General features: G+C 36.7%; 1 protein-coding gene across 2 annotated transcripts in view; it reads left to right on the top strand.

The window, feature by feature from the left end:
* Nucleotides 1-27,084, top strand: part of CDH18 (cadherin 18) — a 548,781-nt gene that overhangs the window by 112,347 nt on the left and 409,350 nt on the right. For both annotated transcript variants that reach the window (XM_040548564.1, XM_040548563.1), the window contains exon 2: nucleotides 10,763-10,816. The gene's annotated coding sequence lies outside the window, so the exon portion shown is untranslated. The remainder of the gene's footprint in view (nucleotides 1-10,762; nucleotides 10,817-27,084) is intronic.

Here is a 27,084-nt window from a genome sequence, read left to right as displayed (position 1 = left end):
GGACGTACTTCAGAAAATGCTGTTTCTGGGCAATAGCTAATATTAACTTACTAGAAACATTACAAATACCTCCATTGATTTTTAGTGTAATCATGAAAGCCTACAGTCAAGTCTAAACCCATCTTAGTAAGCTAATTAGTGCTGGGGCCTGTTCGTGGGCCCCGCTTCTTTTGGCAGGCAGTGGAGCGGGCGGCTGCGACTGGGTGGGATATGCTGCCTCCTGCGCACGGGGGGGAGAGCAGCCACAGAGCCAATGCAGATCTTTGCCAGGGACGGTTTCAACACCTCAGCGGCCAGTAACATTTCTTCTTTTCTTTTCTTCATTTTTTTTCAGTTCACTTCAACTGTTCTGCCTACCTGATCTCTTTTTATTTTTTTGGAAGCTCTGATAATCATTGGTTATTCTTTCTTTTCTCAACATATTTATCATTCAAGACAGTTGTATATATGTATATTATGTATAATGCTGTAGTAACATAACCATTTCAATATAGGTTTGGATATATTTTTTTTTAAATTAATTTATTTTTTGAGGTGTTTTGTTTTGTTCCCATTCTGTTTGCCTTTGGTGTATGTGCCTGTCTCCTACAGTAGTTTTTCAAGCCCCTACATTATACTATCCGGGCTCCTGGTGTAAAAAGCCTTCAAGTTATTTTTCTTGGCAATACCTTTTTCTTAGAGAGGTTTACTTCCAAGCTTTCCCTAACTGTACCAGTTACCTAATTTCTTCTGTGAGATGAGTACTTTCTTCCTTATTGCTGCCGATTAATCCATTTCTGTATCCTTGTCCATTACTTGTTTTCTGTTAGGCTTGTTTACTTGCCTTTTCTTTCTAATCTATTAACACGAGGTAAAACTGGGGCTACAGCACTGATGGATAGGGGAAGAGTAACTGACAACATCTACCTGGAATTATATGAAGCATTTGACACCATCCCCCATGATGTTCTTGTCTCTAAACTGGAGAGACAGGCTGATCACGAGGCTGATCAGAGGACTGGAGCACCTCTCCTACAAAGACAGGCTGAGGGAGTTGGGGTTGTTCAGCCTGGAGAAGAGAAGGCTCTGGGGAAATCTTAGAACGGCCTCCCCGTACCGAAAGGGGGCCTACAGAAAAGCTGGGGAGGGAGTCTTGGTCAAGGAGTATATTGAAAGGACAATGGGGAATGGCTTAAAACTAAAAGAGAGTAGGTTTAGATTAGATGTTAGGAAGAAATTCTTCACTCAGAGGGTGGTGAGGCACTGGCACAGGCTGTCCAGAGAAGCTGTGGGTGCCCCATCCCTGGAGGTATTCAAAGCCAGGTTGGATGGGGCTTTTGGCAACCTGGTCTGGTTAGAGGTGTCCCTGCCCATGGCAGGGAGTTGGAACAAGATGGTCTTAAAGGTCTCCTCCAACCCAAACCATTCTGTGGTTCTATGATTCTATTCATATCGTTTCACTGTCTGATGATTTTTTATCCTTATTTCTTGATTTAATGTTCTTACTAGTCATACTGGTCTCAATCTCAGGTGGAATCTCTGTGTCTGGAAAAATACTCTTTTGGTGATTTTTTTTCCATTCATTGACAGATTTTAGATATTCTTCCATAGATGATGCTTGAGTTCTTTGCTTATTATATTGACTGCTTTTTATTTTTTTATTTTTTTCCCTCCTATAGAGTACTAGAATTTCACAAAAGATCGTCTTTCATTTATTTTAGCTACTGTTTTAGGTCAGTGTGTTTTAGGTCAGTGTCATTGATGTCTCAGTGTGTTGCTAGGAAATGTGGTGGACTTTTCTCTGCCAGTTTAAGAATCCACTTTCTTATGACTCAGGAACTTGTGTCATTTGTTTTAACTGAATATATGTACATAGTTACATATGCAAATGTATCAGGTAAAGGGAGTTTGCTGCGTGAGGAGTGTTTAGAAGACTGACAGTTCAAGTCAGTTTTCAAGTTTAAAACTTATATTGAATTCATTCAATGATGACAGTCTTTGTGCCAATGGTTAGTTCTTGCATGTTATTAATCATTAATATTGCACACACTAAATAATTGATCTTTAACAGGCATAATGTAAATTAGCTGTGAGTACAGAATACCACAGAACTGATGCTGTGTAATTAGCCCTGGTGGCTACAGTGGTAGATGATGTTAGTCAAGATGAAGTGGCCTGAGAGGTCTTGGAGAAGTCAGAATTTATGTCAATTTCTCATCAGTCTTCTCATTCTTTTCTTTATATGCCTGGTGTTGTATTGCTACTTTCCCCCATGTCCAAAAGACCTTACCTACTCCTTATGCTACTTATCCTGGTTTTGATTTTGCCATTCATTATTTGTAAGTGAAGGATGTCTTGCCTGTTTGCACTCTTATGTGCTTACCTCATTCTTTGATCTCCGTCTTGCAAATTCTGTCACTTGGCTGGCTCACATGCAACTACACTTAACTTTTATTTCCCTTGTGGGTTACATTACTCAATTATACAAAATGTTTGTACGTTTTGTGATTTTGTGCTATCACAGTGTTACAAAATCTTAATATATCATTGGTGGTTGTACCATTTTACTATGCTTATTCCAGTTTAAGGCGCTCATTTGAATTCTCCCCTTCTTAATTTATTTGTAGTTTATAGGATTCACAGACCTCTGTTTTTTTTTGTGTTTTTTTTTTTTTTTGTGTGTGTGTGTGTGTGTTTTAATTTTATTTACATGGTCCTAGTAGAGTACATACACTTCCGCTGTCTGGATTTATTCTGTAGATTGTTCCACTGCTACTTTTTAAACAAGACTTGCTTTCCCTGGAGCTGCTGTGAGTCTGAGAATGTCCCCCTTCTGAATGTGTGTACATGATCCTGTGGGCTGATTTTTACAGTGTTTTGGATATCATCCATATTGTCCTGCATTAGATTCTTCTTTCTCCATCTTTTTGGGATGTTTCTTTATCTCTCTTCTTCTCAGTTGTCAGCTCCCCATCTGAAATACTTATTGTAATCATTTAGACATTCAGCTACAAGAGGGTTACTATTCCATTTGAAAAATTAATCATTAAAAATACTCAGTTACAACTTGTAGTAGGAGAGGCTCAAGAATACAATAGAATCTGACATTTGTAGGACAATTAAACATTTTTGCTTGTACTATGCATGGCTTCTTGATTACATAGTTTCATGATGATGTATAATATAGTGTCAGATATAAAACCATAAACTAGTTAATATTTCTACCATGCAAGGGACACTTAAAACGTCTTAGTGCAAGTGTGAATTCTAGATTTTTTAAGGTTCACTTCATGGAATAGTGTATGAGTGGTACCATGTAAAGTTTGGCATTTCTGTTTATATAATGCCAAAATCAGAGTCAGGCAGCTTTATTTGTATGATATAATGAAATCCTTTTGGATGTGATAACTGTTCTATATGAGGAGCTTTTCTAAAAATGTCATTGAATTGAACTCGGATACCACAATGTCAGTTATATCTCTTATACTACTGCTTTTATTTAAAAATGCATAAAAGCAGTAGTTTGGATATCATCTGCCAAACCCACTGTAATGCAATCATTTCTTATTATTCTTTTTTATGAATCAGACAACTGTTTAGAATACCCTTCTGTTACATAAGAGATGATAATAGAAACTTAACAGTATTTCATGTATATTTGTGTAGCAGACATTATACTGCGATAAAATGGGTCATTTACAGAGAGATCTCACCCACAAAGAGCTTGAATTATATCAAGATTTTCTTTTGTGTGTGTGTGTTTGCTTAACTATGCATAGTGTTCATCAGCCTGTGCACAAACAGTAAGTGGATCATTTAAGCATTTAACAGCCCTGTCCCCATTAAAACCTAGAATACAATTTTTTACCATTGGGTCATTAAACAGTTTGGAGACTTAAAGACACAGAGTACAGTCACTCAGACTCCAAGTGATAAAAAAGAATTTAGTATCAAACTATGGGCTTGAGAGTGGGTGTTAACCAGTTGCTGAACACTGGAAGATTGAGCAAAGATGTGTGTCTTCTCCAAAAAAAGATATATGTAGATTTTCACAAGTTTTGAGAAGAGTGAACAGCTGTTGGAGCATTGCTTAAAATGTTTGAGAGAACGAGTGGGGATGAATTCTCTGAGTTGTGATCAGACGAACCCTACACTGTCAGCTGGCTCTGCAAGATGTTGTTCATGACCTTGCAAGTATGCACCTGGTTGGTAAAGAAAATTAACGTGTTTTCAGGAAGAAATGATGTTTGAAGTTCTAGGAGGGACTTCAGACAGCATGAATCAGAGATCTCTGGTGGAGTCACCATCTCTGAGGGTGTTGGATTTGGTGCTTAGGGACATGGTTTAGTGGGTGACATTGGTAGTAGGGTGATGGTTGGACCAGATGATCGTGGAGGTTTTTTCCAGTCTTTATGTTTCTATGATTCCTAAAGTTGTGAGATAAAGAAGTCATATCCAGAGCACTCGGGGTTTTCTCTGGAAATGTTTAAATTGTTGTTTAAAACAGTACTGAATTTTAAAGAAGTACTGGAGTGCGTTTACCAGGTTTTTTCTTAGACATTGGCAACAATGAATCACACTGAAAAGCAACAGGGAGTTTTAGAGAAAGGCTACTGATCTATCTTTGCTGATGCATTATTCGGAACGTTTCTATGAAATAGTGAGTGAATCTTATCCAAAGAATGACTCTTAATAAGATATTTGCCCAGCTGACACAATGTGCTTGATCACCAGTGTTATTTGAGAGTAAAGAAGAAGGTTGTGTAAATACTTCAATGTTTAGCAAGAAATTTTCTTTCAATGCAAGGGAGTACTGAAAGGTATAAGACCTCAACACAGGAAAAAAGAAAATAGCTGTATCAATAAGTTAGGCCCTGTTTAATTCTTGTTCCAAAAATGAAAAATCAAAACATACAACTTTTTTTTTTTTTGTGCTTCCCAATTTATATGTGAAATTACTACAGGTTTATAAAAGAACATTCTGAGGAATTTGAGTCCCCAGACATATTTTGAAGAAGTTGATGAAAGATAATTTTTAATGGACTCTCTCAGGGATTTGAATTTCTGTCTGGAGCAGAGTAATTTGTATTAATAAAATACTCTGTTCTCTTGGGATTGATGCTTACTCTGTTTCACATATGTTCAGCCTATGTTTGGCATTGTACATGCACACTGCTGAAGTGCAGCAGCATTTGTGTTTTTGTAAGAAAGTGAAAGTTAGCAGTGACAGTGAAAACTGAAGCATAGTTTTTACCAGACCTATTCTGACTTTCAGCGAGGATGTTACAATTTCTGGAAGAGATCTGATGAAGAAATTCAGTTGTCATTTGCATATTCAGTAAAGCAACTAAATTCTGTTACTAATTTTTCTGTGCCAGAAAAGATTCTGTGGACTTTCTCCCCTTTTTGCTTTGCACAGTCATGCTTAGGGACATGGTATGGTTTAGCGGGTGACATTGGTAGTAGGGTGATGGTTGGACCAGATGATCTTGGAGGTCTTTTCCAACCTGAATGATCCCCTCCCCTCCCTTTGTTACAGGAAAAAAAAAATAGTAATGCCATTAAAATTGTTATATACACACTTCATAATTTCCACCCTTTTCCCCAGTGTTATGCTCACCTTTCCATTGCTCTTTTGGGTCCTCACATCAGGGGTTTCATTCTCTTTCTCAATCTTCACTGATTTACAGGTATCTTATATCCTTAGTTACTATATCTGGTTGCTTTTATTGCATGTTAGATACTATGTCTTAGTTTTCTTTATTATCTGTAAACCCAGTTTTGTCCAGCTCTGCTTTCCTTTAGCTGAACACTGGGTAGTTGTTTATAGCCACAGGATCCCCACAGCTGACCCCATGCCCTGTCTCCTATAATCCCATCATTTTACCCTCTACACCCCATCTAGTGTCTCCAGTATTCAAGGCCTTTTCTATTGTACCAAGCCTGTATTTCTATACATTGCAATGTTATGTTAGTTATAAATATCTCGTTCTGCATAGAATAGCTGCTTGTTACTGCTATCTCTATGAAGTTATGGCGGTATTACACAAAGATAAGCCAAAATAAAACAAATCAGCTGTTAGAGAAATTGTTGTCACAACTAAACCATATAAAACAAAGCTATGGGCAGGTCAGGAAAAGTTCAGACTGACAAACCACTGTCCTGAGACCTTGCAGATTGAGTAAAGAGCTTGTGGTGTGTTATTGGCAATGGTAGTGCTGCGTTACAGGGCTATGTCATGAGACATGAAAAGGTAAATGAAGGCCACAAACTGAGATGTGTAATTGCAATTTGCTACTGCAAATAGCACCATTTGCTTTTGACCTTGGCTTTTTAGCAGTGTTGGTATACTTTGCCTTGGATTCCTTGCTGGGTGTGGTCATGTACTGGCTTTACGTGGCAAGGTTTTGGAGCAGGGGAGCTGCAGGGGTGGCCTCTGTGAGCAGATCCCAAAAGCTGCCCCATGTCAGATCAGAGCCAGCTCCAGCCAGCTCCAAAAGGGACCCGCTGCTGGACAGAGCCAAGCCAGGGAGTGACGCTGGGTGGGCCTCTGGGAGAGCAGATTTAAGGAAGGTGAAAAACAAAAACAAAAACAAAAACAACAAACTGCAGCTGGGAGAGAGGAGTGAGATCCATCCCTGCAGCCCCCAAGGTCAATGCAGAAGGAGGGCAGGAGGTGCTCCAGGCACACAGCAGCAGTTCCCCTGAGGCCTGTGGAGAGGCCCCTGGTGGAGCAGGCTGTCCCCCTGCAGCCCATGGGTCCCACATGGAGCAGATCTCCACGCTGCAGCCCGTGGAGGAGCCCCCGGTGGAGCAGGGGCAGAGAGCGACCATGAAGGAATGGAGATGAAGCATTAGGGACTGACCACAACCCCCATTCCCCTTTCCCCTGTGCTGCTCAGGGGGAGGATGTAGAAGAGGGTGGATGGGGAGAAGGTTGTTTTAGTGTTTGTTTTTTGTGTGTGTGTCTGTGTGTTTTTTGTTTGTTTGTTTGTTTGTTTTTTTAGTTTGTTTGTTTGTCACTGCTCTAGCTTGTTAGCCGTAGGTAATAAATTGTATAAATCTCCCTATGCTGAGTCTATTTTGCCTGTGATGATAATTGCTGAGTGATCTCCCTGTCCCTATCTCAACCCTTGAGCCCTTTTCATTGTATTTTTTCTCCCCCTTTCGCTTTAAGAAGGGGTAATTAGAGATTGATTGTGCTCAGCTGCCCAGCTGGGTAAAACCACCACAGGTTGTGAGACATACGATTGAGGGATTTTTTTTCTTTTGAAAGGCTGGTAGGTTTTTTGCAGGAAAAAAAATCATAGACTGTGTCCTGTACTATTAGTCTCAGTTACCTTCTGAATAATATTAAACAATCATGGAACGTGAGTTCTCTGTAATTAAGATGTCTTCTCCCAAGTTAGGTATCCCCTGTAAGGTGAAGAACTCCAGGAACAGAAATATGTTGTATAACTTTAAAGCAAATGAAGAGAAAGTACTTACAAAGTCTGTGATGGTCCTCTCAAGCCACTGTGTGTATTTTCGTGAACTCTGATTTATTAAAGTTAATTATGTTGTGTGCCATAGTCTCTAAGGGACAAATGCAGCTCACCCTAAAGTTGGAGGGCTGAGCATATTATTAATTTGAGTGATTAAGGGAGAATCAACCTGGAAAAGCAGGTTTGCTGTGCTGGTGGCTCATGTTTTCTCATGAAGTTCTTTCATTCAGGAATTTCACTGCCATGTCTGAATCCACTCTAGGCCATCTGGTAGCACTCCATATTCCAACCTCTGACAAGGACAGATTATCTTCTAATGATTTTATTTCACTATTCTTAACATGCTCAGGCCTGATCTTAACTGATGTATGCTACTGAAAGATTTTCATATTTTAGCTGCCTGTACATAAATGTAGATTGAAGTCATTACAGTTTAGCTGAGTGGGATTTAGCAGCCTAATGTCATGTTAGAAGGCCTGTGATATTTGCTCAGTTCCAGAAGACTGTTCAGAAGGTCTACCATAGGATCCTGTTTTATATCTGAATGTCCCATTTGGATGTCATTAGATTCTTACATTTACCTAATCTTACCCATAAACTCCCTGGCTTTGTATATCAATTTAGAAGAAGGTGGTGGCTGACCATTGATGTCCATTTGCTCTTTTAAGCAAAACTCTAATTTCTCATGTACTGACAGTTTTTATTATGTCACTTATCAGAATTTATCATCCATGTTGGATTTATTTTTTATGCTGTTGAACTGAACACTTGCAAGGCCAGAAGGAAGTTGAGCTTCTCACAAACCACAACCAGCCTAATACCAGATGGTTACAAATCACACCCAGCAGAAAAGTTGGATCTTGGATTGCCAAGAAATAGTATATAGAACTACAAAAAACTCATGGGCAAATATGAGATCTTAAGAAAATAGGCCGACAGAAATAAAGAAGAAAAGACAATGCCTTAATGTTGCATTTTTTGTCTCACTAAATTTGACTTCAGTGGCTGAGAGGAAACACGGGCTGAAGCCAGAAGTAGAAAAAGTGACAGAATGAATTAATAATGAACAGCAATTGAGGATTAGTATGGAAATACCACCACCACCAACAGACTTGTACATATCTCAGTATATCACCAGAACCTTAATGTTAGGAAGAAACACATCAGGATCATTACACAAAGAACAACACTGCTGTCATTCTTACTTGAAGTATAACTCATAAATCTATCAATGTCATTTTCGTAGCCAAAGAACAATTATTCCAATGAGATGATTGAAGCTAATCTATCCTCTTTCTCTGTGACTGCAGGAGAACTGTTAAAAGCTAAGGCAGTGAAAGTGACCCAGAATAAGTTAGCAAATGTTTCTAACTACCTGGTTGCCCAGAGAAGCTGTGGATGCCCCATCCCTGGAGGTGTTCAAGGCCAGGCTGGATGGGGCTTTGGGCAACGTGATCTGATGGGAGGTGTCCCTGCCCATGGCAGGGGGTTTGGAACTGGATGGGGTTTAAGGTGCCTTCCAACCCAAACCATTCTATGAATGATTCTATGATTCTATGTGAAACGAGAATTTAACAATGAAGAAAATTCCTAATTCTGAAGAAAAGCATGTGAAAACAGCACAGATAGGACTGTGATATTTATAATGCTTTTAAGGACTAAACTCAACACAAATGATTCTGTTCTGTTGTATGGAAGAGAGTTATGTGTTTGTGTGCAAAACATATGCAAAATATCTTGCCAGATGTTAGTAAAGAATCAGTAGCATAGTTCTGAGACAGTTGACATTTCATCTGTAATTGGCTTACACTGTGCAACGTTTGTAGTCCTTTTTTCTTGTTTTAAATAAAATCTAGCTGTTGCTGTTTGTAGTTCCTCTGGGGCGACTAGAGATCTCAGTTGTTTACCAGTTATATTATAGAGAGGCAAATGGGGAGCAGTAAAAATGATATAATTGTGGAGACATTTCTGCAACTCCTGCTATTACCTTGACCCAAACAGTTGTTCAAGGACTTCAGGGTATATTTGAAGACTTTTCTATCATAAACAGGAAGGTTTCTTGACTTGTGAAATGATGTGGTGTTGTGAGGAAAAAGAAAACAACTGGATGTGGAACAAAGCACTAGTTTGCTTGTGGTTTTTATCTTTGTTACCATGAATGATTCACAAGTAGTTTATAGTGAACAGTAACTTTTAAGAAAGCTAACAAAGCTTCTCTGTAAATGAAGTTAAAACACAGCTATATTTTGCTGGCAGAATTCACACTACAGTAAGTGATGCTCCTTCTCACATATTTTTTTTAACTTCCATATACAGCATACCCTTCCATAGACCCTTGCGCTGCCATAGATTGAGAAAGACCAAAGCTGATGAAGTAAAAAGATAGGATCAAATAGATAAGTGTGGTTTTATTTGTTTGTTTGTTTGGTTGGTTGGTTGTTTTTTTACTAAATTTTGTTTGTGCTTTTTTATTAAGTATCTGTGTATCTGTCATTAGATATTCTAATGCATACAGGGTCTTACGGGAACAATGACAAAAATATTTCCTAGTGGTCTGATATCTCTATTTAACTTTTCAGTGGTTGACTGTTATTCACATTTATTAGTATCATCATCTGCCAGATTTGTTAGGTGGTAATACCTGAAAAGAGTCAAAATATTTAATGAGGTTATATCAACGTATTGCATATTTGAGAAAAGTTGGTGGTTAATGCATATAAATGAAGAAATAGAGAAGTATTATGTAAAACAGATTTAGTTCTTTATATGTACGAGATCAGAAATATATTTGTGTTTAATTATTTTTCATGTGTTCTGAATAGATTCTTTCCCAATCAATACTTATTTCTTAGCAGTAATACTTATTCTCTATAATAATAAGTAATACTTATTTCTCTATAGCACTAACTCATCACTGTTTTAAAACTAAAATATTTTCAGATTAGCTCATTTTCCTAATTTTAGCATGAGGCGTGAAATCATTAATTACTCCCATACTAGGTACAAGCCTTGAAAATACTATTGCTATACATTTTATTATTCCATTATTCTACCAGAATTCCAACTTTGAACAGCTGCCTAAAAATAAAAATCCATGCATGAAGTGCTGACTTCACAAATTTGCCAGGATGAACATCTTAATCTGTTCACGTTGCCTTGCAAAGGACAGTCTAATGCTGTTGTCTGTTTATTTAAGTATCATGCAAAGAAAAACATTATCATCTGAGCATATTCAAAACTGTTGTTCTGTTTCAGTGAAAGTTGCTGAATCATCAGACTTCTGGTATTTTCAGTGCAGAGTGGCAAGACTGTTTGACAGAACGCGTTTCTAACCTCGGCTACTCATCAACTCGTAAGTAGATTCCCATATTTTCATAATTTTCATCACCTCCAATTAAGTGTTTGGGCTGCCTTAGGTGAATAACAATTGATAAAATTGCTTTACCTCTATTTTCCCTTTCTCTTATATAAAAGCATTTTTCTTTAATGTCTGGTGCTCCTTTAAAGCTTGTAACACATTTAAGACAGCATTAACAAGTGCTTTAGGAGCATTTTTTTTTTTTAGTATGCCTGTTCAGCACCTATCAGAGTGCTGTTCAGTGACCTGTATTACTCTTGACATATAAAACATAAGTAGGAATAAGAATACGGTGGATCATCTGTAACAAACACATTGCTCCATTAGTCTGATAGAGTTGGTTCAGAATGGTATCTAGCAATCAGTTACTAGAGTTGGTGACTCCCATTAAATGGTACCTGAACAGTTAGGTTCTGTTATTATCCACCTCCTTGATTTTCAGATTATTTTTATTTTATTTTACATACTTTGTTCTTCCCACTGGTATTGTAGTACTTTCTGTACTAAGTTATACCATTTGAGAGTGCACTTCTGTGTCATTCAAAAGGTTAGTCTAAATGGTTACATCTGTCCTGTCTTCAAACATATGCATGAAGGCAGCATACTCAGTCATACACCTACTCATAACCTGAGAAAGTTAACATAAATCATGAGTGTATTTGTTGGAACTACACCTGGATTAACTGCAGTGTGCACTGTGTCAGGTACATACTACTGAGTTACAGAAGAAGCATATTTTAAATGTGGGGATGATGAAAGCAGTTTTCAAAGTCATTGAATGTCGTGAGTTTTTTCAACACACTTAACTGTTGAATAATTTTGCTTTGCTTCTGTGTTTTCTTTTATCATATTAACATAAAAGTGAAAAAAACTCTTATGGGGAACAAAGCCAGATTTTTATCTGGTGTCCTAAAAAAAAGCAAGAGTATGATTGATGTTAGTGAGACAGAACTAAAGACATTGCTGCTTGAGTAGTGTGACACTTCGCCTGATATCATTGAACAAGTGAAAGTGTAATGTGGAAAGGTGGGATAAAGGCACGCATTTATAAAGGACTCATCAGATGACACAAGAATTCATGATCTTTTTAAGGGCTATTACAATGCTGTACATTTTCAAAGCCTTTGAAGAGCTTTAGTTGTGCAGCTCCCTTTCATGTCAGTAAGAGATACTTTGCTGTGATAAGATTTGGCTGATTTTATCTCACATATTTTGTTACTGAGCAAATCAGACCTTGATCACTTTTGTTATGGCATGCTATGAATTTTAAAAGTATGTTTAAACAAAGATTAAGTAATGAAGCAAATTGTAAGTTTTCATTTTGTCTTAGCAGTTTCATTTTCACTTATGGTCTTAATGTAATATAATTCGCTGAACATTCAAGAACAGTTTTTTCAATGTTTCATTGACATTACCATTTTATCATTGTTTCATATTTCCTTCTTTTACTTAGAAGAAAGGAAAAAAATGGTTTCACGACCTTGGATTACTAGTTATGAAGGGAACAGATCCACTTTTGTATGTGTTGATGTTAAAATTTGTATTGATATTATTAGTTTTAGGATTTAATTCTATGGACCTGGTACTGACCTGTGAACTGAATGTGGGATTCACATGCTTAGTAAATACCCATCATCTGTGCTTTTTGGAAAGAAAAAATAAAATCTATCTCTCACAAATATTTGCTATTTTAGTGAAAGCACTCTTACATTTTAACTAAAGGATTATACAGAGAAAAACTATTGTTTTTTAGTAAAATGTGAGAGAATAAACCGTCAGCTATACTACAGCAGACCTTCAAGCTCCAGAGTTAAAAGGAAAAACAGCTTTTAGCCATCATTCAGTCATTTGATTTGAAGGCAAACTGGACCATGGGAGAACTGAAGACACGTTTCTATGTTGTTGGTTTCTAATAACATCAGAAGAGTTGTTACGGTGTTAAGGAATGTTATATCACCTTTCTTTGAAGAACCTCTACTGAACAGGAAGGATGAGTTGGTCCAGACACAACTACGTTGGCTTTATGGTATAGGAAGATTTCCCCATGGCAGGGACTAATCAACTTCTGATGCGGTACAGTTTTAAGATTACCTAAGATGTGAACTAGGGTGTAACCAGGCAGCTCTGCTGCATCCTGAAGAAATGTTAAGTCTAAAACACAAGATGCATTAAAAAAATGCATGTGTGAATTGTGAATAAGGTTGAAGCACTTGTTGTAATGTGCTTTCAATTAAATTTATGTCAAAGGAGCATAATGGAGAGCAAGATTAGAAACTGGCACCGTGTTGTATGTGAAAACAAATGTAATGAAGAGGCATGTGTCTAGAAATTAATATGTATCTTTATGAATGTAAGACCTTCAAAGAAACATGGTGTGCTAAGACTTAATTGACTAAATTATGATTAAAGATTAGGAAAGCATAAATATCCATCATCTAAATGTAACAATGATAGAAGACAATTAATTCCTACCAGGACTGGAAAACCAGGTAGCTTTAAAGTGATGCAGAGATTTTCTGTTCTGTTACTTTCTAATGATACACTACAGCGCACATTTCAAACCTGCTAAGTTTATTTTACAAAGCATATTCAGCAAATAAGTTTATAGAGAAAGGTAGCTAGTAAAAATGTATTTCGACTTTGAAGAAATACACCTCGTTAACCTCTTTTTCAGTCTGTTAAAAAATACATAATCTCAGCAGAACAGAGTTTCTGGTCAGCATTTGGAGCACTGCTCTGCTTTTTGAATACTGAGGTTTTTGGTAGATAGTATTTATTATGCTTGCAGTCTATGAAGCTTTTCAACTCTCCTAAGAATCATACTGAGAAATAATTAAGTACAGTTTTGGATTTTGTTCCATAACAAGCATAACTTGTACTAACAGTGCTAACTTGTACAATTTATGAATCTATAGAAAAAAAGAAGAAAAAAAAACCTACAGTGAAATTATTTCACCATTTGTACATGACTAAAAAAAAATAATTTATGAATGCACTTGAATTTACCTGTCCTAAGTAGTTGCACCATTCAAGTGCAGCAGATTAGTTTGACCACTCAGGATGAGCCATTTGTTTTAAAGTTTGGCTTGCCTTTTTTTTTTTTTTTTCCTTCCTGTTTTTTAAAACAAACAAACAAACAAAAAAAAAACCTTTGTATTTAGGAAGAAGCTTTAATGTTTTGAGCTTTCCATCTTGAAATCTAATATGCAAGGAGTTCTTTGAATGGTAAATTACAGGGATAAAATATACTTTCACTGTTGGCAAATCATTCCTTTTTCCTTCGGAATGAATTGTAAGTTTAGAATTAAACAGCTTGATTCAGGGTGTACAATTTTAAGTAGTTGTATAAGGAAAGGAATTTGAGGTAGACGTGCACTGAGAATTGGAGAAACTTTTGGTTACAATATGAAGACAAGCTGTGTGGGTGATTAATATTCAGGGAGGCCAATGAAAATTTAATTCAACTAACTCAGGTAACAGCATCTCATTTTCTTTTGCAGTCCCTATACAAACACTATTTTCATCTCTCTGGTAGTTCATATCAGCTAATTCCTGCACACCTACAGTTGCTGACAGTGGGAAAAACATTGTCTTTGCTCTTATAAGTACTCTTTGAAGTCTACAGAGCAGCATTGGCACAGACTGTTAGTAATAATTGAAATTACTTTTCTGAAAGTAACTTATCTCATCCTAACACACCTTGTATTTTTGTCTGCTGTAATTTTCTTTCTTATAGCCCTTTCTGGAAATAAAAATAAAGCTATAGTGAATCAGTGTAGAGTACAGGTCTCATTAAAAGCTGTTTCAACACTGTGCAGAGGATGTGCTGGGAAATACACACGGAATGAATATTAATTTGTAATGTGTGCTGGGAGTGGGAGAATGATCCATTTCAGGAATTTTGGCTTTGATTATTTAACATATTCCTTCTGTTTTTACTGACAAAAAATCTGTAGAATTGTGTATTCCTACAGGATTGTGAAAAGTCCTCTATATTTTAAAACAATTGTTAGAAATGGATTAGCAGGAATCTGTGTGCTTACTAGAGGATGATAACTGTAGGTTCTTTTCAGTACGAGCAGCAGACACTTTTCTGTAGTCTTATTTATTTATTTTGTCTGAAAATAAAATTTGAATGCTTCTGCCAGAATGCATATTCAAGAGAAGATTTTTATTTATTTATTTATTTATTTTAAATCAATCTCTGGTTAGTGTGTGTGAAATCTGCTTAAAACAAGTCATTCCTTTTGTTTGCCATGGAAGCCCATACAAAGACTGAGTGAATTTCAATAATCAGAGAAATTGCAGCAGCTAGAAAGTTAGAGCAAAAAAGTACGTGGATAGTAACAATATGTTAATCTATGAGGGTTTTTGTTTGTTTGTTTTTAAGTTTCTAAAGAATATCCGTCTCTTTTGCTTCCACTTCTTAATAAATTGAGAAGCATTTTTTTGGAAAACTCACAGAAAGATGAGCTTCAGTTTGTTACTGCTGAGAATAAGTCAGTATATTTTTATTATGTTCTTGCTCACTCTGACCAGGTGAGTTTTTGTGTTTGAGGCAGAATTTTGCAGAATCTCAAACAGAGAGGGGGTGAGATTTTCCCCTCCTGGCACAAGGTGCAGCTGCTGCTCCAGGTCTGAGTCTCTTGAGACATGAGCAGAATTCAGCCTTGAAGGGTGGGTCTGAGCCACATTGCTCTCATTTTAATTGACCGCTCAAATCGTTGTGTTATTATTGAATGGGGATACCCCATTACCACCACATCTTAAAATGCTTAACTGCTGGCTTCTATTTTTTTTTTGTGTGTGTGTGTGTAACTTCGTGTGATGGACATGCTAAGTCTTAACTGTGCTTTAATCGTGTTTTAGTATTTTCCTACTGTTTTCTTTTTTCTTTTTTTTGGCCAGAATTGAGCAGAGAAAGAAAAAGTGAAACAGACTTTTCTGTACATTTTTGCAGTTTTTTTGCTTCTAAAAGAGCATATAGCACAAGGAATCGTTGTAAAATGATGTAACTTTCTAAGCTTTCCACATCATTTTCACATAACCAGATAATAAAGATTAAGTACACACAAGACAGAGTAATAGGAGACAGCTGAGTACTTGAAGATTTTGTTCATTATTATGTTCAGACTTTATAGTTAACTCATTATTTAAAAACAATGAAGCATCCCTTGGTGGACTCCTGAACAGTACCTATCTAGGATAATTGCTGAAAATAATTTTGAGAGATTGTGCTTCCTGACACTTGACGTGATATATGCTTACTGTGTTCAAATGTTCTGAAAAAGGAAATACTTCATGCTTGGTCACATATATATATATATTAAAAGATATGATGTTTTCATAAAGTGGCACCATCCAGTGTTAAAGTACTGTCTGCAAATTTGAAGAAATAATCTTCCTTTGCTCTGCGGACAGTAATTTCAGCATGTGTCAAGTGTACTTTCTGCTTGGATTTTAAGTAGGAAGCACTATGGATCTCATGGTGAGGTTTTAATTATGGGGCACACAACAAATGAACAGCAGTACCAGGAGTACTTACTGCGTTGATGTGCTCTTTATTTACAGATGTATACCCTATGCAAAATGTTTTTGAACAGAAGATCTACTAAGAGAGAGACTCAATCAAGCCTGCAAATACAAGCCAGAGTGTGAAGGTTTCCTAACCAGAGTCCTCTTGGACAATCCATGGGACATGTAGTTTTCTTCAAAATCCAAGTTCTTTTTCTCTGCACAGATTGCCTCTTGAAGACAGCACACACCTTTAAGTCTGTGACCTAGTGTGTGTGTATGTGTGTGTACGTGTGTTCTTAGTAGTGTACTTGAAGAGATACACCGTGGTAGTATGTCGACCCTGTGCAGTAGGACTTCAGACAGTCATAAATACGAGTATTCATCTCTTTGACAATATTTATGAGGAATTATTTAAAAAGATTACCATATAAAGTCAGTGGTTCTTTTAGTTTTCCTGTGCAGGCCATGTAAGACGAGCAATCCTCACTCTACATGGAATCCTTATGTGTGCTTCTAATTTTACTACCAGCCAAAATGCAAATATGGATTTTCAAGAAAGGCCTAGATTTGTACTGCCTTAGTCTTATTTGATCATTTATGCCAAAATCAACTAGAGCAAAGCTGTGCTAAATCAGAATTATAGCCTTTTGTTTTCCATTTGCATGGATGTATTTCACTTCGTAAAGCACAGTGTGGAGTGGAGGCATTTAGTAAATACTGATGTACTCCAGCATGTCTGAGACCGTGTCTTAGCTCTCAGGAGCAGAAAAGTGATTTATATGAGCTGTCATAGTATTAATAACAATTTCTCCCTCAGCACTCTGAGAATTAAGTTGCTTGTCCTTTGAATATAAAGTGCAACAAAATAGGAACTTTATTGAAAGGCAATATGAAGTTTTAGGTTATGAAAAAAAGCGTGTCAGTGGTCAGAGAGCTGATTTCCTCCAAGCCGTTCTAGTGGGATTTTCCTAGACATCATTATGCCCTTATAATTTAGTCTTCCTTCATTGTGCATGTGTTAGTTATTGACAGGTAGCTTGACTTATCTTTGTATTCTTTCTAGAAAGTGAAGACGCCTTTTTTTCTCTCATTAGTTAACTGCAGTTACACTGCTGTGGTTCATTGCCTGGTTTTGGAAGATGTAAAGACAGAAACAGTGGAAATAGTTCAGGACTTTTCACAACATCATACCGTTACAAAATGTAACAATTCCCACTGGTGCAAATATGAATTTTATATGTAAGGAAGAAATGCGTATTTAGCTTAACTTGCAAACATTTTAATTTTTACCATATACTCCCATATACATTATAAATGCAACTTTTCTTTATGTAAGTTCAGTGATGAATTCAGGCTGATTCTATTCATAGAAATCTTAACCAAGAAGTTCACAAGTGGTTTCCAGCTAATTTTGATTTCCTTGGTTTTAGTTTATTCAGATGTTAGGTTTTTTCATTGTTGTTGTGTTTTGTTTTGTCTTTTTTTGAGATCCCTTTCTTCTAAAATCTTCAGGAATTTGCTGATCTCAGATTGATTACATAGATATGAAAGAATTCAAAGTAACAAATCCATTTATAACATACTCAGATGTCGTCTCTGGAGAATATCCCTAGTCTCTAGAAAAAAACTTTATTTTATAATGCTATTTTCTGCCATAGGATTTTACCTGCAGAATGTACCTTCTCATGTTGATACTTTCTTATTTATATCTGTTCTCCACCAGAACAGTTATTGCTATTCCTTACAGTGCTCAATCCAACAAAACTTACTGGGAGGAGGAAGGCCATGAGGCTGATCAGAGGGCTGGAGCACCTCTCCTACAAAGACAGGCTGAGGGAGTTGGGGTTGTTCAGCCTGGAGAAGAGAAGGCTCTGGGGAAATCTTAGAACGGCCTTCCCGTACCTAAAGGAGGCCTACAGGAAAGGTGGGGAGGGACTCTTTGTTAAGGAGCGTAGTGATAGGACAAGGGGAAATGCCTTTAAAATAAAAGAGGGTAGATTTAGATTAGACATAAGGAAGACATTCTTCACTCAGAGGGTGGTGAGGCACTGGCACAGGCTGTCCAGAGAAGCTGTGGATGCCCCATCCCTGGAAGTGTTTAAGGCCAGGCTGGATGGGGCTTTGGGCAACCTGGTCTGGTGGGAGGTGTCCCTGCCCATGGCAGGGAGTTGGAACTGGTTAGTCTTTAAAGTCCCTTCCAACCCAAACCATTCTGTGATTCTATGATTCATTTCATGTTTTTCTACTTTTCAGATATTGTTTTCTGAAATATACTTTCTTAGTGTACTAACTGAAGTATTTTTGTCAGTGCTTTATAAACAGCAAAAAGGGGATTCTTACAAAAGGGGAAAGTCTTAGCGTATTGTTCCTGTTGCTTGGCATGAATACTGTAAGGAAAATTTCCAGTCAACTTGTGGATGGGAACAGTGCCCACACAGCAGATGGCTATGAGTATAACCATACAGAAGACCATGTCCATGCATTAAATGTGTTTACTGAGGGCAGATTTCCCAGGCTAGAATTTCATGTATCTGCAATTTCTGTGCCAATAAATAAGAGAATATGCGACTATTACTCATCTTCTAAAAAAGTCTAGCTTTTTAACATTTTTCTCATTTGCATAAAGTCTTCCATCAAAATAATAATAAAAAAAAAACTTTTTTTGTGTTGACTTTATTGCATATGGGATGAACAAGGATTATTATTCTTATTTGTTTCCAGTTCTTACACGGGACATTTAAATAGTAATAAAAAGAGGTAAATGTATTATCAGCTAACAGAAGGTGGGCCATTACATAAATTTAACATAGCTATTTGTGCCTAAATTGTCATAGTTAATAAATGAAAGTGAGATTCACTGGTTCCCCAGCTTTTTATTTTATTTATTCTGATAAAGGACCATTTTATAATCAGATCCTACAGCGCATATCTGTATCATTAAGTTACTTGCTCATATGTAAACATTTGTGGAATACCACTATTGGTTTCCTTCACATGAGTCTGTTCTTTTGCTTCTTTCAGGAGAAACTTTCATCATACTCATTTATTTCAAAATGCTGTGTGTCTGTCAATAAAATCAACAACCAGTTCCAGGAGAATCTGTTCTAGTCTTTGTTCCTGAATCACATTTTTCTTATCAGCTACCCATGAATGTATAAATTGAAAGAAACAAAAGTATTAAATCTATTTTGCAGTCCTGGTCAAATGAAATAACAGGTGATCTAAAAATCATAAAAATAATGAAAACTGACTACAGTGTTTGAGTACAAACTTTTAAAATATATATATATGTAGAAGTAATGTCCCTATATTTGAAACTACATGAGAAGTAGGACTAGAATGATTAATTGATATTTCTTATCAGATGATTATTGAGGTCAGACTCATCCTATATAAATAACAACATTGTTTAAAACATTATTTTTTACCTTTAATTTCAATGTAATAGAAATAATACTTTAAAACGTGTTTTGCTTGCAATTCTTCTGTATTTTAGAACTTTTTCAACTTGGGCTGCTGCAATTTTAAAATGTATTTAAAATATCTTTATTGCTGTTATTCAAAAGATAAGATATCTAAGGATGAAACTCTCTGATAGATTGAATTCTGGAGGAAAAAAAAAACTTGAAAATATGGTGTTCCTTTATTCCTTTGGGGAGAGGAAGCAGTGTCTGCTATTTTCTTATATATTCAATATTATTGATCTTCACTGTTCTTTATGCTGGTGAGAATGTCAGCATTTGGGAGAATGGAAATCTCATTGCTTCTGCAGTTCTTGTATTTGTTGCAGAATAGCCAAGTAGCAATACTTCGAATCCAGAAAGGCTTGGTTCCCGCCAGGAAGAGAGAACTGTATTGTGTAAACAAAGGTAATGTAGGGGAGGTTTTCTTCTAAAACCCCATGCAGCCCACAGACTAGATTTATTTTGGAGTACAGGAACATCTGCAAACATTCCATTGGGCAGAACGTATATTCCAACTGTTACCTTTTTATTTTCTGTCTGCCTTCTAGAGGGTTAGCAGACATTGACTTCCGTAGGCAGTTCCATACCTGTAAGATACTACTCTCTGAGTAAAGATGAAACAAACTTTTTCCCTAAATAAGTTAGAGTAACTTAGGAAATGCATGATTTGCTTTAAGATAGGGTTTTCCATAACATCGTTTGACGTTCAGCTCTGAAAAGCAAACTTATAATTTCAATTTTGCAGGATAGTGCATGGTAGCTAGAGAGGTCGCGGGGACATGGTTGTAGGCTCAAAGCATTTCAATTTGAGACATGATGTAGAGCCAAGGATTTCAGACATATTTTTCAAATTTCTTTTCCTTCTACTGCTTGTAGTGTACATACATTGTGAACTGATTCCATCCTCTTCCCTGCAGAAGGTGTTCTGAAAGGGTCTTACAAATGATACTGTGTTCAGTTGCTCATAACAACTTGTTCTTTGTTTTTACATTTTATGGTTGTCATACTAACAGAAGCAATAGCAGGGCTCCCTCTTCTTCGTACATTACTCATTAACACCTGAGTACACTATACAGTATGTAATCTGGGCTACAACAGAATTACTTAGATTCAATTAAATCTTTGTCAGTTTAGCAAGCTATATATATTTTTGCTTGGTTTTCCTAACAGTAGTTTCAGTTTATTTCCTTTGTTGTATTTACTCACGAATTCTAGTCTATGCAATAAATAAAAATATCCCTATTTACCAAATATTTAAGATGTTAACAGCATTCAATATTATTTTAATAAAATGAACGTTTTGCACAGCTAACCTAAAGTTTACAACCTAAAGTAATTTGAATAATTGAATGCCACTTTGTCTAGAGAAAACCATTTGCAGCAGCACTTGCTTTTCCAAAAGAAAGCAGAGTGAAAACTCCAAATGTTATGTTGGTAAATGTCTCGTGTAAACCTACTGATCCTACTGCATGTGTGTGGATAAGACATCTAGACACTGACATTCTCTTAACATTATTTATATCTGCAGCAAAAAGAAAATGATAAGTGCACTCAAGTGCACAAAAAGTTGTGTTTAAGATGGCAGCTTAAAATGAGATCTATGTACTCAGAGGAGAAATAGCCTTTAGGCAGTTCAAAGCAAGAAGAACTGCAGAGGGCAGAATTGAAAGAATAATTCTTCTTTTCATTGAAAACATTGAGAGTTTTATTCCAAGGGATTCAAGTTTCAATCTGCTCATTTTTCACTTTCTTTTCTTTGAATTTGGTTGTGATTAGAAATGATCATAGTAAAATATTTGGTTGGGAGAAGATGCAAATTAGGTCATCTGCCATAGTGACGTTGTAGATATTATGAAACCTTCACATGCAAATACCTGACAAAAAAAAATAATTACAAACTGTGAAAAGACAATTCCAACCAGACAGAAAATTAGAACATCTGCCAAAATAGCACACTTAAATTCAATCAAGAAACCTTGAGGAAAAGTAGTAAAATATATACAATATATATGGTAATATATACGATATATATGGGAAAAGAAGGCATTTCTGTACTATATAGACTGATAAAAATGTCTATCACATTTATTTGCCTGAAGAAAAATAATCTTTTATATTCCTTCAACTTTTTTAATAATTTCTCTTCAATTATGATGTGGTTTAAAAGTTCAGCTTTAGTTAATCTACCATTTCAGCTGCTGTGATGCATTACAGTGCGAAAACAAATATGTCACCCCCTTTTTATCTTCTAAAGTATATTTTGTCTACTGTTCTGACACATAAGACTTGTATCAGAGCTATCTAATAAAGATAAGAAAACCTTCTGGTACAGTTTTCTTTTAAATACTTAAATTTAGTCAATGTAAACATTATCTCATTTAAATGAATTTTCTGTGTACACATGCAAATTTTAACATAATAATTGAACTACCAGTATTTACACTAAAGTGTCAACAGTTCTCCAGGATAATCCTTTCAGAGATACTTTAAAGCCATAATATCCTTTGTCTCATGTTTGATTTATTTTCAAAAATGTGTATTTATATAGTATTATGTATGCATTTCTATTGCATTCCTGACAATAGGAAACAGAACATATGTAGAGAAGATGTCTTCCATGTTTGGGGAAGGGTACATGTTTGTTGTAATGAAAAGGAACATTTAAGAGTGGAGCTTTTGCTTCTCTTTTCTTTTACAGACGAATGATGGTATCATGTGAAATAACCTGATCTTTCTGCTGCATTATCTTTCCAGGGTTGCATATGTGAACAAGTGTGTGATATTGCCTTGTGGCTGTTAAGAAAGAGTAAAGTTCCTGTTACTAGCCATTAAATTGACTGCTCTTCCAATGGGGTGTAAAAATTGCATTCTTGAAGTGGTCCAGAATCCCAGTTTACCTCCTCATGTGTGTTTCCTGTAAGTTGGAATTTTTGTTATTGTTGGCACATCACAGACATCCTACATCAGTCTTTTCAACAATGGCAAAATCACATTTCTGTCTGTTTTCAGCCACACTAACAAAAGCAACAAACTTTGTTGAAAAAGAAATTGCATTTCCTAAGAGTTTTCTGAATGCTTCCCCACATTGTATATTATAATAGCAAATAGAGAATCATCATCCACGCTGCAGGGACCAGGCAGCTCAGCAGCAGAAGGAGATTATAATTTACTCTAAGGCAAGGAACAAAATTACCTAACAGTTACCAGGCGTATATCTTACAAACACAGCAAGAATCAGAGAACAAAGTTTGATTGTTTTTATTTTAGTATATTTTCTGTATAAGGCAGAACAAAGTGAGCTGTAAGAATGGATTGCTAAAAATATAAATAATCTTGTACCAGAGCTTAATAAAATCAGTAAAACTCTGATGTGGATTTAAGCTTTGGACCCCCTGATACAGAGTTGATCAGATGTGAGGTTCTATTTAGTACAAACCCAGAAAGCAAGGCTGGTCAGTGAAAATATCCTTATCCATGCTAGTGCAGGAGCTCTACTTTGTGTTGGGATGGTATTACAAGCCAGCATGCAGTGATCATTTTTTGTTGTTGTTGTTTTTGTTGTTCTGTTTTATTTAATTTAATTTTATTTCATTTTTTTATTTTGAATTTTATTTATAAATATACTGACTGCCAAAATATTGGTGGCCATGTATATGCAGAAAGTCTTAATTTAATTAGCCCAGCATTTTCTGAACTCCTTGTGTTGGGTTTTGCCCTTGAGGAAGTAGCAGTGAGCCCTCTCTCCATAAATGACATTGATAATGAACAATTTGGTTGTAGCTTAGACAGTGTATTGCAGGGATTCTGTGATCTAAATGGACAGAAGGCGTACTGCTGAAGACATAAGAAGTATTTACTGATTATGTTTACCGTTATCAGTTAGAAATGTTAGACCTCACCTAGGCAAACAGGCAAATACTAACAGGTAGAAAAACAAAAGAACAAAGAGGAATTTGCATTTGAGCCTGTAAGAAGAGGAAGGGCAAGACAAAGATACATAGAGACATTGTACAGCTTTTATAGATAGACAATAAGAAAATATGGGTATTGACTGAAAAAAAAATGAAGAAGTAAATGAAAATGATTGCAAAAAATGTGTTATTCCTTAATGTTGCCCAAGAACATACATAGAAGGGAAGAACTTAGAGAGAGAAGAGGGACCATAAGGGAAAGATAGGCGACTCTCTAGTATACAGCAATAGAGAAGAAAGAGCTTCAGGCAAAAGAGAAAGCTGAGCACAGTACAAATTGCTTACACGTATGTGAGAAAAGGTACAAATTTATGTAGCCAAAGCCTTTTTCTTGAAACAAATGTTAGCAGAGCATAGCCAGAAAACAGACATATGGATTATATTTGAGAAGCAGGCTGTGGGAGGATACAGACCTTTTATGTTGCTTCAGATTGTGGAAAAGGGTAGCTCCACATTAACACTACATGTATGCATTTGTATGATTCTGTATATATGTACACAAATATACAAATATGTATATGTGCACTAATGTACACGTGTGTCTGTATGCATGTGTGGAGAGTTGTCTAGGGATCTAAATCTGCTGCAGATGTTCATTTTCATATATATTTATATAAATTATTTTTATTGTGCACATCTATTTGCTTTGGTTTTATTAAATTCATTTATGTTGTTACTCCCTTCTGTGTCTTTAGTGTGATTGTATTTTTAGAATAATGAGAGAAAGAAAACCTGAGCACTTTAAGGTAAAGTTTAATCAGGTCGTTGAAGAGACTATGCAAAATAATTCGGAAACAAAGACACAGGCTAGAAGACCAAAGAGCTCTTTCCAGTCATAGGTGTTAAGTTCCATCATAAGGGTCAGTTGCTTCCAGCTGTCTGCTTTGTAACATAAAACTGGCAGAAATGTAGGCACAATATTCCTACTCTTCTCTTAAAAAGGTAACCCAACATACATGCATGAAACTGTTGTTAGTTTTAGTCTAAGATCTATAATCTAGACATAGGAATGCAACTTTTACAAATAGACCATTACTGAAATGATTAACGAAACTAATGTCAACAACTTTTAATGCTTGATGGAGCTTTGCTGCATCAGAAAGTATCTCCACTAATTTCATTAGAACTTAAAGCCCTTGTATAGTTATATATATGTCCCTATCTACTGTACATTTTTAGGAAATGGTGACATTTCTAAAAGCAATCCTTCTGCATGCTAAAGAGAATCAGACAGGGAGATTAGTAATATTCACTGGACATGGGATGCTTCAATAAGAAGTTGTATCAACAAAGATTGATTTTGAGACTAGTGGAATATTTAAATTTTTATTCTGCCTCTTGGTCCCCTATTATAAATTGAAATAAATAAATACCTCAGCCATGCAGGTGTGTGACATACCTTTCAAATATCTTATTTCTTGTACATGGGTTTTCTGTTGAGTGTGTTAACGCTAGTCACCTTCTCTGAAGCATCCACTGCAAATGTGCCATCTTAAAATAGATATTATAATTAAAATATTCTCCCCCAATAAGTAAACCTTTTTCTGTATTGTGGGCATTGCTATACCTCTTCAAAACTTTGTACTCCGATTTGTCTGTGTAAGGTCATAGCCTTATTTACCTTTACTGTCCTACCAGTGGTATGCTTTGGTCTTGTCTTCCTTGTTTTGAGGTGCTTCTCCTTCTATTTTTGAAGAATTCAGTTGGGACTGACAACATTTTCATAGCATTTTAAAAACAACGTTTCGTTTCTCCCTTGTTCATTTTCACAAACCAGATGTGGTCCTCCATTAATGCATTCTCATCTGAGTGTATTTACACATAGCGCTTTTGGAAGTAATAAGCACTTTGTTTCATCTAGCATAGGAATCAGTAAATACATAAACAAGTACAGATTTATGACTATGGTTTGGAAAACTTTTGTGCTTAATACACAGTTCAGCAAGCTTTATCTGAATGTCACAGAGGACAGTGAATATATCTGTAATAACAAGGTCATTTTTATATAATTAATAGGTTGGAATTTCTTTTGTACCAGAGTTTCAAATACCTTTAATTCTCCTAATCAGGATTATTGGATATGGAGTGGGTGTCCTTGAAACATGCAAATTATCCTATGAAATCCAGTCATGCAGATATTAAGTGTAGGCTGATATCTCCTTCTCAATGTGAATATTTTAGTAGATAACATTTATCTTGGAGACATATTGACTCTTTAGCAAGTAGCACAAATTTCAAAGTGTTTATTCACATTACTGATGTTAGTGAAGCCTTCTTTGGTAGAGTAAATGGGAAAACTCTCACTGCTATCATTGAGTTAAATATTTCAGTCTTCAGAACTGCCAGACATCACTATTCACAGGTAAATTACATTTTATCTCACACTTACTAGTCATCGTCCTACAGCTTTGCCAGGCATACTTGTGCTACACTTCGTTAATGGTGCTTTGTTTTGCCCTGACTGTAAAAGGCGTAGAAGCAGGCAACTTCCACAGAATCACAGAATGGTTGAGGCTGGAAGGGACTGCCTCTCTTCTCCAGGCCCAGCTCTCTCAGCCTCTCCTTGTGTGAAAGATGCTCCAACCCCCTAATAACCTTTGTAGCCCTCCGCTGGACTCACTTCAGGAGCTCCATGTCCCTCTTTTACTGGGGAGCCCAGAACTGGACACAGTACTCCAGGCGTGGCCTCACCAGGGCTGCATAGAAGGGCAGGATCACCTCCCTCAACCTGCAGTGCTCTTCCTAATGCACCCAGGATACCATCGGCCTTCCTGGCCACGAGAGTGCATTGCTGGCTCATGGTTAACCTGCTGTCCACCAGGACTCCCAGGTCCTTCTCCACAGGGCTATCTTCCAGCAGGTCAGCCCCAACCTGTACTGGTGCTTGGGGTTATTCCACCCTAGGTGCAGGATTCTGCCCTTGCCTTCGCTGAATTTCATGAGGTTCATTTTCTCCCACCTCTCCAGCCTGTTGAGGTCCCTCTGAATGGCAGCACAACCCTCTGGAGTATTACCCACATTAGCAAACTCACCAAGGGTGCACGCTGTTCCATCATCCAGGTAATTGATGAGTAAGTTGAACAGGACTGGACCTAGTACTGTCCTCTGGGGGACACTGCTAGCTACAGGTCTCCAAATAGACTGATCACAGCCCTCTGAGCTCTGTCATCCAGCCGTTTCTCAATCTACCTCACTGTCAACTCATCCATCCCACACTTTCTGAGCTTGCTGCGAGGATGTTATGGAAAACAGTGTCGGAAGCCTTGGTGAAGTCAAGGTAGGCTACATCCACTGCTCTCCCCCCTCATCT

The sequence above is a fragment of the Cygnus olor genome, chromosome 2, assembly GCF_009769625.2.
Source record: "Cygnus olor isolate bCygOlo1 chromosome 2, bCygOlo1.pri.v2, whole genome shotgun sequence".
Taxonomy (NCBI): Eukaryota; Metazoa; Chordata; class Aves; order Anseriformes; family Anatidae; genus Cygnus; species Cygnus olor.
Note: the sequence above shows the minus strand (reverse complement) of the source record. Positions and strands in the feature narration are given on the sequence as shown.